The 15,146-nt window shown below is 46.3% G+C and overlaps 1 pseudogene across 1 annotated transcript; it reads right to left on the bottom strand.

Moving 5' to 3' along the window:
* Positions 1-541: 541 nt before the first annotated feature.
* LOC308232966 (protein spinster homolog 3-like) lies at positions 542-9,783 on the bottom strand (annotated as a pseudogene). The gene is made up of 6 exons: positions 9,576-9,783; positions 6,321-6,386; positions 5,700-5,835; positions 5,010-5,153; positions 1,179-1,258; positions 542-662 (listed from the first exon to the last, which is right to left on the bottom strand). The product of its transcript is annotated as a protein spinster homolog 3-like (transcript).
* Positions 9,784-15,146: the final 5,363 nt, after the last annotated feature.

Raw genomic sequence — 15,146 nt, 5'->3', positions numbered from 1 at the left:
CCACTTACAATAAACAGACTATGTTCACATCTGCCTTCTCTGTGTTTGATTCGTGGGCCGGGGCACAGGTGCCACTGTCCAGCACCCTTTGCTTGACCCATCACTAAGCATCCCCTCTGACTGCAGATGCTCCCCATGGTGCTGCAGCACTCAGTTTACAGAAGGTCAAGGACAGAGAAGTGCCTTGGCAACGGCAACCAGAGGGGTCTTTACGCTCTAGAGCAGAGGTGGATGGGCTGAACGAAACACCTAGGGTGCTCCCCAAGCTCAGGGGTGGCAGCGGCATCCTCCGTATGGCTGGGAGAAGGTAGGTGGGGAAGCTGGGGGGGCAAGGCGCAGGCAGGATGGGGCAGCCGCAGGCTGCACATGCCAGAGCTCCTGCCCTTGCATGACCTTTTCCTTTCAGTCACCTGAAATAGTTCAGGGGATCCTTCCCCTGACGGTGCACCTGGGCTGTCCCCACAGTGATGGCTGTGTCCCCCTTCTTCTCCCAGCCCTGCCATCATTAGGTGCGTGTTTGTGGCTTCTGTAACCTATTGGCTCATTTGGCCAAGTCGGGTGATGCCACCTCGGGCTGGCACTGCCACCCCTGGTTTCCCCTGCTCCCTCGGTCCCCAGATAAGTCTGGGCTGGGGAAGTCCACCCGGGCCAATAGCCTCTTCCTGATAGGCATGCGCAGAGGCCGCAAGCTGCTGAACGCTGAAGGTGAGGAGGGGAACAGTGCCAGGGATGGGGTGTCCTGGGTGGCTGGGGTTTGGCACAGTCCCGTGCTGCTCCTGAGGGGGCTGCAGCCCCTCTCCCTTCCCAGCCGGGCTCCTCTGGGTCTCCGATGCTGCCTGCAGCAGGCTGCCACCTGCCCAGAGGTGCTGGGGACGGCTCCACAGCAGCAGGGGCCCCTCCGCCTGGCACGGGCACACTCACAGGGGCTTTGGCCTCACTGGGGAAACAAGAGGCAGCTTCTGGGACTCCCAGAGAAGGCAGCTCCCCCCAGCAGCACAGGAAAACAAAGTGCTGTGGAGCACCTTCAAGGTGCAAGTGACCGGTATCATTTTCCCATCTTTCTCGGCCCCCCACCCCTCCGAATTAGCATCACTGCATCTTTTGCTTTTCTAAGGAAAATGTAGTTTTGTGAAAATAGACGTGATTATAATACAACGTGATACTAAATAAAAACGTACCGTATCACCAACACTCTGGACGCTCTGCTGGCATCATTCACGTACCGCAGGGAACTGTCCTTCTCAAAACAAGTACCCCACTGAAATATGCAAAGAAAGTAACGCTGACAAGAACAGAAACCCTGCAGTACAAAGCTCTCTGTGGCTTAGAAAGGGATGTGCCTGAACTCGGAGAACACACCATCTCAAATGAAAATAGCTGCCATCTCTCCATCCCAGCTCTGCTTTCTAAATGCTCCAAGTCGGGAGCAGCCCACTGAAACAGCCAAAGAAAACTGTGACCAAGGCAGACACCAACCAAGCAAATAAATAAAGAAATGAGAGTAATAATAAAGAACGAAATCAGGCGGAGTCCCCAGCCAGTGTGCAGTCAGGGAGCAGCAACCACAGGAGCAGCTTCCAGCAGCCCGCTGGCTCCACAGGCAGAGGTATGGACCCCTTCAGGGTATCGCTCCTCCCTGCACGGGAATCCTGGTGCCAAACAGCACTGAGGCAGTGTGGGATGCTCCTAGGCACAGCTGCATATTCACAGGTTGACAGAACAAAGAACTCACTCCTCAGCCCAGAGACAGCAAAGAGGATTCACGGGAACAGGGAAGTGCAGATTCTCTGTGCAGGAAGTGAAGGAGTTGACACAACCTCCTTTGGACCAGAGAAATACCAGCGTGTGGAGGACAAGGGATCTCTTCCTCCAGGGCCGCGGCTTTGCTGGGAAAAGCCCTTCAGCAAACTTACAGCCAGAATATAAGTTCTAATTTAAAATATTCCCAGGCACCTGGTGCCCTGAGGGCTGCCAAGGGCAGGACGCGCTACTGTGGAGGTAGCTGTGTCCTAGAGCTGAGGCCTCACGCACCCCAGTGCCATGACGCTGCCTTCAGAGCCACTGCCCACACTGGGTGGGCACCCACGGCCGCGCTCTCAGCAGAGATCACAGCTCACAGACCCACTGAAGAGTTTTCTCTCTCTTCAACGTGCATTTTTCCCCTGTGAAAACACTCTAGAGTCAGCTTATTGCAGAGGGCTTCTCCTGAATTGGCAGTCTCTGTGGGCACTGCACAGGCAATCTTCACAGAACAACAAATCTCTTATTAACTTCTCTTACTGGACCCACGTGTTTTGAAGAGCTCTTTTCCTCTGAAGAAGATGCCTCTCTTCTCTTCACTCTGACCAGCTACAGGACTGCATCTCAGAACAGCCAGCAATGCCTGCTCTGGACACTGCCCGCCCAGGCTCAAGGCAGGAGGGTGGTAGAGCAGCAGGAGTTGGTGAGGAGTTGCTCTGCTCAACAGACCCACCTGGATTCAACTGAGTGCGAAAAAGAGAAAACAAGAGAAAAAGGCACAAGTTAGAGCTGGTGAAGGACATCACACCAACAGACACCTCAGTCAGAGAACCCTGCCTTCTCCCCAACAGCTGCCCCTCACCCTGCACGGCTCAACTCCCCTATGCAGCTGCAGATCCAGTTAGGAAGTTTCCAGGGGATTTAAACTGTCTTGTACCCATGACCCAGACGCTGCCTGAGCTCAGACATTCTGAAATGCCTTAACTTTGGGCCAAGGACAGGACAGCAGAAAAGCCCCACTGAGGACACCGTGAAAGATGCCGAAAAGGAAGCATCTCCTGAGAGCACAGACGAATGGCTCCTGTTGCATTCGTGTACGGCTCCCTGGGCCAGGGGGTCATAGTGGACTCCCAGCACACTCTGGGGCAGAAGGCAGGGCATTAAAAACAACCTAATAAGAACAAGGGCTGTGCAAGACCTTCCGAAGTTCAAGGAGACTCGCTAAGCTGGGAGGCTTCTGCAGCGGTGGCCATGATGAGAAATTCAGCATCTTGCAGGGCATCCATCAGATCTCGCCGCAGGAGAGGCAGAGATCAAAGTCTGATGCTCTGCAGTGGCACAAATAACAGAGAAGTTCATGATGGAGCAGGACACGGACAAGTCCTGGATCAAGTGGCATGCAGCAAACGACACGTGTTCCTAAGTCACCTGAGCATTTGGGAATGTTAACTGGACTCCACGGTCCCAAATAACAAGCTGTACGCTGCCCCTTTTGGAAAGAGCTTTTAGAAATCAGAAAGCGTCCTGGCCCTGGGCTCGGTTTCCTCTTCCCAAAATACAAATGGCAGGTCAGTTCCAGCAGCAGCCTTCTCTCCATGATCTCATCGCGCTGGGTTTAGGCATCTGGACAGGGACCATTTCTGACCTGGCAGGACAAACTTTCCCAAGAAGCTGCAAAGTTTAGCAGGGAAGAGGCTCTGTGCTTCTGAGGCCCTGGAGACCACTTGTCCCACTGCCTTCTCTTCCACACAGCTTTCACACACCAGCATCTTCCAAGCTCCCAGCTGTACATCCTATGCAAAGACAGAAAAGTTCTTTCACTGATGCTGAACTTGTCTTTAGCAGAAAGAGGTGCAAAAGTCATCAGAATAACATTTGCTTATTAGCGGGCTGAGATTCTGCATTGTTTTATTGTATTGTAAGAAGGAGCTGGAATTTACCGAGTTGCTGAATTGTGGACTGTGGGCAAGCTTTGAAGGTCAGGTTCTCACACCTGTGCTTAACCAATTCTGCATTAGTTGTTAAGGGCCTTAAAGATATGTATCCAATCACAATGTGCCAAGTTACTGTAAGCTACATTAAGCAATAGTATATAAAGAGTTAGTTTTCTATAATAAATGGCTTTTGTCTGATCACACTGATCTCCGACTGAGTCCATTCCTCGACAGAGGGGACCTTGGTTGCTAAAATCACTTACTTCTCGGCAAGTGAGATGACACCGTGACACCAAGTAGTCCTGGCAGTTCTGTGTACTCCTTGGCTTCTCAGCTGCTGCTTGTATTGTGCCAGAGATGCTCAGTGCTCTGTGTGCTGCTGTCCTTCTCTGGGTCCTGTGAGGGACCAGCAGAAGCAGAAGAACCGGTGCCAGACCTCCCAGGCAAGGAGTTATCTGTAGACACGAGCAAGGCTGGTTAGAGCAAGGGTACCCGTGGAGTGAAAAGTCTACAGAACTTCAAATTCAGCATTAGAATTACGGATTGGAGAATGCAGCCATGCTCAGAAATGAATGTAACTTGCGGTTTGTAGGTCATTTTTGTAAAGAAGAGTGGCTTTGGTGATGTATGGTGTCTTTAGAGGAAAAAAGACCTCCCTCTGCATCATACAGATACACGACCGCTCCCTCTGATTCTGGAGTAAAACATGTGAAGAAAGAAAAGTGAATGAAAAGTTGGCTCTTTTCTGTCCCAGCCACATGAATAAAACCCTGCAGGAATTCCTTTAGCTTTAATCTGCTTTCTGGGCTCAGACTTGGCTGCCTGCTTTAATAAAGAGTATGTGTCCAAGGCACAGAAAAACCCTTCTCCTCTTCATCAGACACTGTCAATTTGACTGAAAGAGGAGAGGGAAGGGCCAGTTCTTCTTTGGGAGGATTTAATGGGGGGGTTCTTGACAAATTTGTCAAGTAAGCAAATATCCAAAAGCTTTTGCCTTCCAAAAGCCAGAAATAAATTACCTACCCCCAGGCACACATTTCTTTTGGAGTTGATTCAATCGTTTATTCCAAGCCCAAAGGTTTTCGGAGTTCAGATTCTCTCTAACAAATGCTGAGGGGAAAACAAAGCTGATTTTTCTTCAAGGTAACTACAGAAATAAGCCGAACCAGCTCTATTTCAACATGTTAAGCAAGGGACAAATGCTTTTGCAAGAGCCAATCCAGACATACATCAAAATAGATCTGATCAAGGCTCAGGGCATATCGAATGCCTGGTGTGGTCAGACGGAATTCCAAAAGGCAGGTCAGTTACTAGCAAGAAAACCAACCTTCCCACTGGAAGGAAGAGGTAGAAGACAGACAGCATCGCGGTCCTTTTTCCTTCCTCAAACAGGTCTGCAATGATGGTAGGTGCTATTGGGGAATAACTGGCCATGCCAATGCCAACTAATCCTTGTGAAAGAAAGAATATCCAGTAATGCTGCAGGGAAAAGACACATCACAGTCCAAGATCGCCCGTGCGAGAAAGAACGTTTGCTGTTAGAGAGATGCAATTTAGTGAATGAAATGTACCAGAGGAAACAAGAATTAACTGCCTTTTGCATATCTGCATTCCCTCCACTCGCACCTGCTTCTGCTTCTTCCCACAGCACTGGGACAGCATCCCACTGCTGTCCTTTCTCCTTTCTGCACTGTAGTGATTCCTTAGACGGACACCCAGAGGGAATGACAGGATATGGTCAATAGAACACAAGCTTGCTGAACAAGCTGCAACACTGGAAGGTCATGGTCAACAAACATTCAGGACAAAACTAAGATCCCATCAACCGCAACAGTAACGGGGGGCTTCTCCATTGCCTAGGCTGGACTCCAGCATCCCATTAAGCTTTCCTGCACAAAGTCCATTTAATCCAGGCTTGGGGAGCAAGTGCTCATCGATAGCTTTTCCAAATGCAATTAGATAAAGACTAGTGACTCCTGCAAGACATACGCAGATTATTTTCATAGGACTACAAAAGCAACTTACCAATTCACTGATGAAGGAACTGCTTCATGTGACACCAGAGCAGAAGAAAATGCCAGCTCCAAGGACGATTTTCCTACCGTACCGGTCACCAAGGTACCCAAAGATGGGGGCAGCCAGCATGTTACACAGGGTGAATCTGTGGATTCACTGGAAATCCAAGAAGGATCAAAGACAACATGGGTCAAATTATTTTCCTTCTACGTACTCCTCACGCTTCAAGCAAACTCAGGTTATTTGGGGGGCAGAGGTTAAAGGCTGAGTTTGTAGAACTAGTAGGTAGATCGATATTTAGAAAAAGAGGAATGTAGATTAAAATATATATATATATATATATATACAAAAATAAAACATGTGGGAATTGCTCAAGTTCTGTATTTCTTGAGAAATTGCTTCATCTTTAACAATTTCACACAGTGTGGGATTCCTGAAGCACACAACTCCAGTCTTCCCTGAACCAAAGACATTCAGGCTTGCATTAGAGTCAGCCTGCCCACAAGTGGAAGTGAGCAGCACCACATGCAAGTAGGACCTAGAAGAAATAAGTAAGTAGCCTGCGGTTTAGGAACAGGCCGCGTAGATGCAAGGCAAAGCAAACTATCCAAACTGAAGAGATTTTATTACCTGTTTGCAGCAGACCTGTATCCCCATCACTGAGCTTGAAGTATTTCTGTATGTCTAACAGGATCCCTGCAACAAACACTCAATGACCCTGCTCATTCCTTGTTATTCCCCTCATTTGCCAACTCAGAGATTTATTTCAAGAACAGGCCTTGCAAGAGCTGCTGCACACAGATGTAAACCATGACTCTACCACAAGTACAGATACACAGAGAATTAAAAATCCTTACCCCTAGAGATAAAAGTCACAATCTTCCACTCCAGAAGTCTTACAAGAGTCACTTGAGCCACCGTTTCAGTTACAGCTGTTCTGTTTCTTTTGTACCATGAGTACAGAAGCACGGAAACAACTTCCAGTTCAAAGCTTAATTGACACAAGTGGAACAAAACAGTAGCAAAGTTTTGCAGCCAGCTATCACCATGCAGCTAATCCAAAACCAGTATTATTGTCCTTCAAATGTTAAGATGAATTGAAATTCCTTCCGTTAAGAATAACTGGTAAGAGTTTCAGTATATACAGTATTTCAACATATAATAAATAATATACAAATTAGTGCATGTTGGATATGTCAGGATGCAAATGGCTACCGCCTTCATTAGCCAAGGGTGGCTGAAATAGCCCATAGCCAGGGAAATACTATTGGAATTCACATAGTGGTCCCAGTTGGGTAATTCTGTTCATATCTCCATGACAATTTTGCAGAGATCGGATGAGATACAGATAACCGGATTTACACAGGAACATTTAGTGGTGACAATGACAGAGAAACATCACTAAAAGCAATCATTTCTACTGGTGATAAAAGGCTGACAGAAATCCCATCTTGATTTCTAACCATTCCATAGCTGTGGAGAAAGGTTGCAAGAGTTGTCCAAAGCCAGAAGTCTCTCAGAAGAGAGTCACACAAGCAACAAACGGATGGAAGATCCATGGGTCTGGCACTCATGGTTGCATGAATGCTGTGAGACAAAACAGTCATTTTCATCTCTACATCCTGCCAAGGCTGCAGATCTGCTGCCTCCCCTAGCTTCCATTTCTGCACTATAATCCTGGAAACAAAACACCAGAAGAAACTGCTGTAAATAAGCATAGTTCTACTCTGATACTGAGCCATATAAATTAAAAAAGAAACTTTTTCTCATGCAGCTTCAGTTTTGCCAAAATAGTCAAAATCAAAACATTTTTAAAAGGATGAAGCCACTCCTTAAGGAAACAACTTGTGTGTAACCTGTCTGCTTTGCTCCCTACAGCTGAATCTGCACACAACAGAGGATGTTAGCGGGAGGTCCCTGCTCTACAGTGCCACAGTGTATTTTACACTCCACTGCACAGACAAGCGGCTTGTTTTCTGCCTGAAGATGGATGCAAACTCTGTCAAAGCCTGTGAGCAAAACTGCCCGGAAACCACAAGCTCGGAACTGCCACCAGCTTCCTCTTTAACAAATACTCAAGCCTCTCCCTCACTTCCCTCTTCACTTACATTCAATAATGCGCTCATCCATATGGACAGCCAAGGCTTCGACACCATCCCCACCTCTGCTCTTGAGTGAGGTACCTGTCCCTGAAGGTACCTCACTCAAGAAACTGAGCTTATCAACGTAGGCACTTCACAAACCACCTGGAAAACTCTAAGCTCTTAGCTTGTACAGGAACTAAACAATAGTTCAAAGCTTGGAATGAGCCAACTTAATACTTCCTCCCAGCAAGCCTGTTCTTGCTTCAAGATAGTTTCAGCCTCTCCTGTCCCTTACCATTCACCCAGTCACTTGACAACACAACTCCTGCACTGAAGTTTCTCACTAACAGGCCTGTAGTCTCATTCAGCATGCACTCCTACTTGTTTCCTTCCCTCTTACGTGTGTGGTTAAGAAGTATCCAAAACAAAATAAGCTTCAACTCCTAAACCCACCAGCCTCTCAATGTAGAGAGATACTCAGTCTTCAGTTTCTGAATGGTCTTAGTAGGAAAAAAAAAGAGTGAGTGTACTGTCACTCCATATTAATTCCACATTTAACAATCCATCCATTGGGTTTTCTCCAAAGCTTTGAAACCTTTATGATTTCCAGGCCACTCGGAAGTAAAATATAGCAAGCTCACAACAAGTGTTTCCTCTTAATTTACAAATCAGATCCCTGAAAGCATGGTACATGCTAAGGGGAGATGCTAAACCTGAGAATTGACACAGACCACAGTTTACAGAGAATCCCAGACTTGTTTGGGTTGGAAGGAACCTTAAAGCTCGTGCACTTTCAACCCCCTGCCATGGGTAGGGACACTTTCCACTAGACCAGGTTGCTCCAAGCCCCATCCATGGGAGGGAAAACTCAGATTCCCCACCAGTTTACAAGCAGCAATGCCTTGCTCTTATGGCTGGGTTTTAAAATAAAATAATAAAAAAAACCCCTAAAAATCACATTTTGGAAGAAGGATATTATTTATTAGAAAACAAGGTGTAAATTTAGTAGGTGACGCTTAAGGAAGTGGATCTTCATCCTCTTTACGCTCTTCATTGCAGAAATCACACCACTGTCAGGTCATGAGGAAGTGAAGCTTCCTCTAAACAAACTTGCACAAAGTCAACGTAGCTCTTGCCCTTTTAACAGGGAGACTGGCATCACTATTCTGTCTAAGGGTGGTGAGGCACCCGAATGGGTTGCCCAAGGAAGTTGTGAATGCTCCATCCCTGGCGGTGTTCAAAGCCAGGTTGGACAAAGCCTTGGGTGACATGGTTTAGTGTGAGGGGTCCCTGCCCATGGCAGGGGGGTTGGAACTAGATGATCTTAAGGTCCTCTCCAACCCTAACAATTCTGGGGTTCTATTCTTCACATAAAGGAATGCCATATCTAATCTAGTAGAGCCAAAGCAGGCCTGGTAAGTTGCAGTATACAGTAAGGGGAAGCATCTTAGTCAAATCTCTGTAGAATCCAGACACAAAAAGAGACCAGTTGCTCTCGATGCTAAAGTCTGTTTGGAAGAGACTAAGGTTTAAAAGCATGAATCGTAAGTATTTAAGAGATGTGATGCTTATAAGCATTCTACTAACCATTAGAAAGTAAACCATCACTTATTGGTCTTTCTAGATTTATAATTGCACATTTAATTCAAAGGATGACCAAAAGACTAATGCAGATAAGTGAGAAAGATCAAAGTCGGGAAGCATAGCCTTAACTTTAGAAAACATTTGTGACTATGGCATAAGTAGAGCTGTTGAAAACTTACCTTTCTTTTTTGCTCAGAAGCAGAAAATGGGCTCTCACCTGGTACAAGGCACCAGTCCGTGAAGTTGATCAAATTTGTGTAGCACAGCACAGCAGCTATCAGGTAATCTCTCTTTGCCGGACTCTTCCTTGACACAGACACGACTGGACCTTGTCTCCCATGTGCTGCAGCAGCTCCGTAACTCTGCTCCTCGCGAGGTGGCTGGGACTGCAAGCTTGTGCTTTCATGCGCCCTGGGGTTGTGCATATTTCCCCGCGCACAAAGCTACCATAGATGAGGTATCTCCTTAGCTCGCCAAGCTATGAGTCAGTTTTGGTTTGGGGCTATGAGGAACTTCAATCACGACGCTCATTTCTGGCCGTGAAGCCCAACCACTAAAAACTGAAAGGAAACGCTCCTTGCGGTCCCTGCTTTACAAGGACTTTACAGAGGCAAAAAGCTGCAGTCCTGTGTTTTTGCAAAAGTGCTGAAGTGCTATACCCTGAGGACAAGGAAAAGTAAATGGAAACAGCAGCAAAATATTCCATTGTGCATCCAAGATCCCCAAGGGCACGACTTTGCACGGATCTCACAGGAATTGCATACGCCAAATCAGTAATAAACTTCACTAATGTCTCAGTCAGCTGTCAGAGCTAAAAACGGCCTTCCTAGAGAAGAGGCGTTTGCTAGACAACGTACCCTGGACAGTCGTTTGCTTACACACACTACTTAAGCTACCTAGCCTTGTCCTTGTCACCCAACCAGTCACTTCTTCCTTTTACCACCACCTGCTTTGCACTGACCAGATCTACCCCAGAACAAAATCCTTTCCAGCAAGGTCCTGAGTTTTTAGGTCAAATCAGCAGTTTAAGCAGAAGACTTACACTCCAGACTATTTGCTCGTTTGGGTTTCTTTCAATGGAGGGAATACCAAACAAAAAAAAATCTAACCAAAAAACCAATCCAGAATGTTACAGGGAGAGATGGAAACAAAACCATCCTTCTTCCTCCCTGCTGGAACTGTGCACATTCTACAGTTCTGAATCGGGCAACAGGATTTTTTTCCCTTTCTTCCCAAACAGGGGCCTGAAAGGAGAAGAAAGGAGGATGCAGGAAGTCATTCTTGCTCTTTCAGGGTGTGTAGATACCTTTATTCCTTGTCTTTAGTCGGGCCACTCAGATTTGAACAAGTACTCTTACTTGATTCTTCCAGCATTAGTTTCCCTATTATATTCAATACTTTTCTAGACACAGAACTGGTCCCACGTCTTTTGAGCCATTGTGTGGATTGCAAACTTCAGAAGGTAATTTGGTTTCTTGCACCTTTTTTGGATGGTTTAAAGTGAAAATTAAGAGAAAACTAATAGCTTCATAGGCAGCTAATAGCAATGAGCTCTGATTGCAGCGTCTGACTCATGCATGAAGACAAGAGCCTATGGTTGGAGTTTCTTTTAAGGAAGTGTGTTTCACACTTCAGACTATGCTGAAAACAAAAATAGCACCTACTATTCTCGGCCATTTTGTCAAATGAACACTCAGCACTCCAGTATTTCATTCTACCTTCATTTCATGAACATTTAGCTGCTCCTGAACCAGCAGGCATGTTTAATTTCATCATGGGTAAGTCTATACAAATTTTATTTCCGGACAGGCCTTACTTTGAGCAACATCTTACCCCTCAGCTTTCTAAGGGACGATTTAGAGACAGATGATGGGCATCTCTCCCCACTCCTGCTCATGGTAGCTCTACATGGAGAGATTCAGGCTGGCTGTGAGGAAAAACATCTTTACAAGGAGGCTGGTAAAATACTTGCACAGGCTGCCCAGAGAGGTGATAGATGCACCATCCCTGGAGATATTTAAGGCCAGGCTGGATGTGGTTCTGTGCAACCTGATCTAGTTGAAGATGTCCCTGCTCATCGCAGGGGGTTGGACTAGATGAGTTTCAAAGGACTCTTCCAACCCAAACTATTCCATGATTCCATGATAAGTCAGCTAGAGTCTGAACACATTTCAGAGGGCGTCAACTTACTATTAGGAAGCGACTTTTGCTCACTATTCAATATCATCACTACTGCCTTTTGCGCTGCTACAGACCACAGAAGCTTCACCGAGTCAATGGCACATTCTCTATGCATCCCACTGCTGTGTTAAACCAAGGAAGTCAAGAGGTGACTACACTCACAATACAGAGTGAGCACAACTTCGTAGGGATTGAAAACTTTACCTACACCCACAACGGTGGATAAATAAGTCTGAAAAGAATGTTTCAAATCACGTTGAAGAATTACAGGGGGGAGGCGCACGTGCGCGCTGCTTTAACTCCATTCCCAAAGCAAGAGCCGACGGGAACCGGCGGCTCCCGGTGCCGCGCCGCGCCGCGCCGCTGGGTGGCGCTCAAACACTGGCGGCCGGCACAGCCTCCGCGCGCGCGCGCACACACGCACCCCTCGGGCGCTCGGCCCCAGCAGCGCTCCGCCTCCCGCCTCAACCCGCCCGCCCACCGAAACGGAATGCCATGGGAAAGGAAACCCGACAGCAACAGGCGGCAGCGGAGCCTGAGCAGGGAGTGGGAGATTCAAACTCAGAGGTGTCCGCTGCTTGCGCAGGGAGCTTCGTTAGCAACAGGAACTGAAACAGCCCAAGCTGTGCTATCGGTTTCCATGCCTGTTCTCCTCGGAAGCTAGGAGAGCTGGCCTCTCTGTCCTTCGGCAGGAATGTGTTCCGTAGATGATGCCCAGACAACATCTCAAACCTCGTGAGGAACGCCCCACACGGCAGCTCATCAGGATTTAACTCTCACTCTGGGCAGCTTAAGCATCTCTTGGTCTAAATGTTCGCTGAGTTCCTGGGGCACGGCTTATGTTCTTCTGAACTCCTGACACCTACTGCTAGGCTTGATGTTTACAGCCAAAAGCAGATTTCTAACTATAGCTAGTTCCTGTACCCCTAAGGTGCTGTTTTGCTGACCCCTTGAACTGCTTCTGCCTTTAACATCTTTTTGGTTCTTTTAGCTCAAGCTTACTTTTGTTGGTGCGTCTGATAACTACAGGTCTTGCATTTTAGGATCGTGGATGCTCCTGCCACAATTATAAAAGAAAAGGGCTGTGAAAACCTGCCTGGCTTCAGGAAGAAAACTGTGGAATTAAATGGCTGTTTAACCTACGTTTTGACCTTTCTATCACACTGAAACATCCATCCCCAGAAGAACCCTTAGTTGACCACTGCAGACTTCACTTTTATACACCAGAGCCCTCTTCATTGAGAAGACAGCATAAGAAATAAGGAATCATTTGTTATGAGTAATGCCAAGCAGACAGGTACTGGCAGAACAAAAACGGAGGCCTTTCCCTGTGGGGCCTTTTCCTTCCCAGCCTCGCTAGCTCCAGACTGACAGAAGATGCAAATGAACACAGTATTTTAATCACAACCAAGAATGCTAAGGTTAGGGTTAACTGAAACCTTGAGTCAATCGAGATTTAAATTAAGAAGAGTCTAGTTTAGTATTGAGAATGTCTTTACTTCCCAATCTGGCTGTCCTGCACAGGAAAAGAAAAGGTCAGACATTTCAAAGCTCTTACTTACCCTATCCCCAGGATGCTGACGTTTATGACAGTTACTGGGAAGTTCTTACAGGTATGAAGCAATTTAGGTAGGAAATTGGGATTAAAATATATCCATACTACCACGGATAGGTACCCAACTTAGGCAGAGGGCAGCTTCCACTCCAACAACAAGAGAACAAAGGCAGAAAGCAGCCAGAGTCACTCTGTCCCTGGGCATCTTCTGTTTGATTTTAATCAGGCAGTGATAAAGGAGTCTGTAGAAACCTTGGCCAGTCAAATGGATGCTTCTGATGAATGACTGTTTTGTCTCACAGCATTCATGCAACCATGAGTGCCAGACCCATGGATCTTCCATCCGTTTGTTGCTTGTGTGACTCTCTTCTGAGAGACTTCTGGCTTTGGACAACTCTTGCAACCTTTCTCCACAGCTATGGAATGTTTAGAAATCAAGATGGGATTTCTGTCAGCCTTTTATCACCAGTAGAAATGATTGCTTTTAGTGATGTTTCTCTGTCATTGTCACCACTAAATGTTCCTGTGTAAATCCGGTTATCTGTATCTCATCCGATCTCTGCAAAATTGTCATGGAGATATGAACAGAATTACCCAACTGGGACCACTATGTGAATTCCAATAGTATTTCCCTGGCTATGGGCTATTTCAGCCACCCTTGGCTAATGAAGGCGGTAGCCATTTGCATCCTGACATATCCAACATGCACTAATTTGTATATTATTTATTATATGTTGAAATACTGTATATACTGAAACTCTTACCAGTTATTCTTAACGGAAGGAATTTCAATTCATCTTAACATTTGAAGGACAATAATACTGGTTTTGGATTAGCTGCATGGTGATAGCTGGCTGCAAAACTTTGCTACTGTTTTGTTCCACTTGTGTCAATTAAGCTTTGAACTGGAAGTTGTTTCCGTGCTTCTGTACTCATGGTACAAAAGAAACAGAACAGCTGTAACTGAAACGGTGGCTCAAGTGACTCTTGTAAGACTTCTGGAGTGGAAGATTGTGACTTTTATCTCTAGGGGTAAGGATTTTTAATTCTCTGTGTATCTGTACTTGTGGTAGAGTCATGGTTTACATCTGTGTGCAGCAGCTCTTGCAAGGCCTGTTCTTGAAATAAATCTCTGAGTTGGCAAATGAGGGGAATAACAAGGAATGAGCAGGGTCATTGAGTGTTTGTTGCAGGGATCCTGTTAGACATACAGAAATACTTCAAGCTCAGTGATGGGGATACAGGTCTGCTGCAAACAGGTAATAAAATCTCTTCAGTTTGGATAGTTTGCTTTGCCTTGCATCTACGCGGCCTGTTCCTAAACCGCAGGCTACTTACTTATTTCTTCTAGGTCCTACTTGCATGTGGTGCTGCTCACTTCCACTTGTGGGCAGGCTGACTCTAATGCAAGCCTGAATGTCTTTGGTTCAGGGAAGACTGGAGTTGTGTGCTTCAGGAATCCCACACTGTGTGAAATTGTTAAAGATGAAGCAATTTCTCAAGAAATACAGAACTTGAGCAATTCCCACATGTTTTATTTTTGTATATATATATATATATATATTTTAATCTACATTCCTCTTTTTCTAAATATCGATCTACCTACTAGTTCTACAAACTCAGCCTTTAACCTCTGCCCCCCAAATAACCTGAGTTTGCTTGAAGCGTGAGGAGTACGTAGAAGGAAAATAATTTGACCCATGTTGTCTTTGATCCTTCTTGGATTTCCAGTCTTCACCCTGTGTAACATGCTGGCTGCCCCCGTCTTTGGGTACCTTGGTGACCGGTACGGTAGGAAAATCGTCCTTGGAGCTGGCATTTTCTTCTGCTCTGGTGTCACATGAAGCAGTTCCTTCATCAGTGAATTGGTAAGTTGCTTTTGTAGTCCTATGAAAATAATCTGCGTATGTCTTGCAGGAGTCACTAGTCTTTATCTAATTGCATTTGGAAAAGCTATCGATGAGCACTTGCTCCCCAAGCCTGGATTAAATGGACTTTGTGCAGGAAAGCTTAATGGGATGCTGGAGTCCAGCCTAGGCAATGGAGAAGCCC

Source organism: Psittacula echo (genome assembly GCF_963264785.1).
Source record: "Psittacula echo genome assembly, chromosome: 1".
In the NCBI taxonomy this organism is placed as follows: Eukaryota; Metazoa; Chordata; class Aves; order Psittaciformes; family Psittacidae; genus Psittacula; species Psittacula echo.
This window is presented reverse-complemented; position numbering and strand designations above follow the sequence as displayed.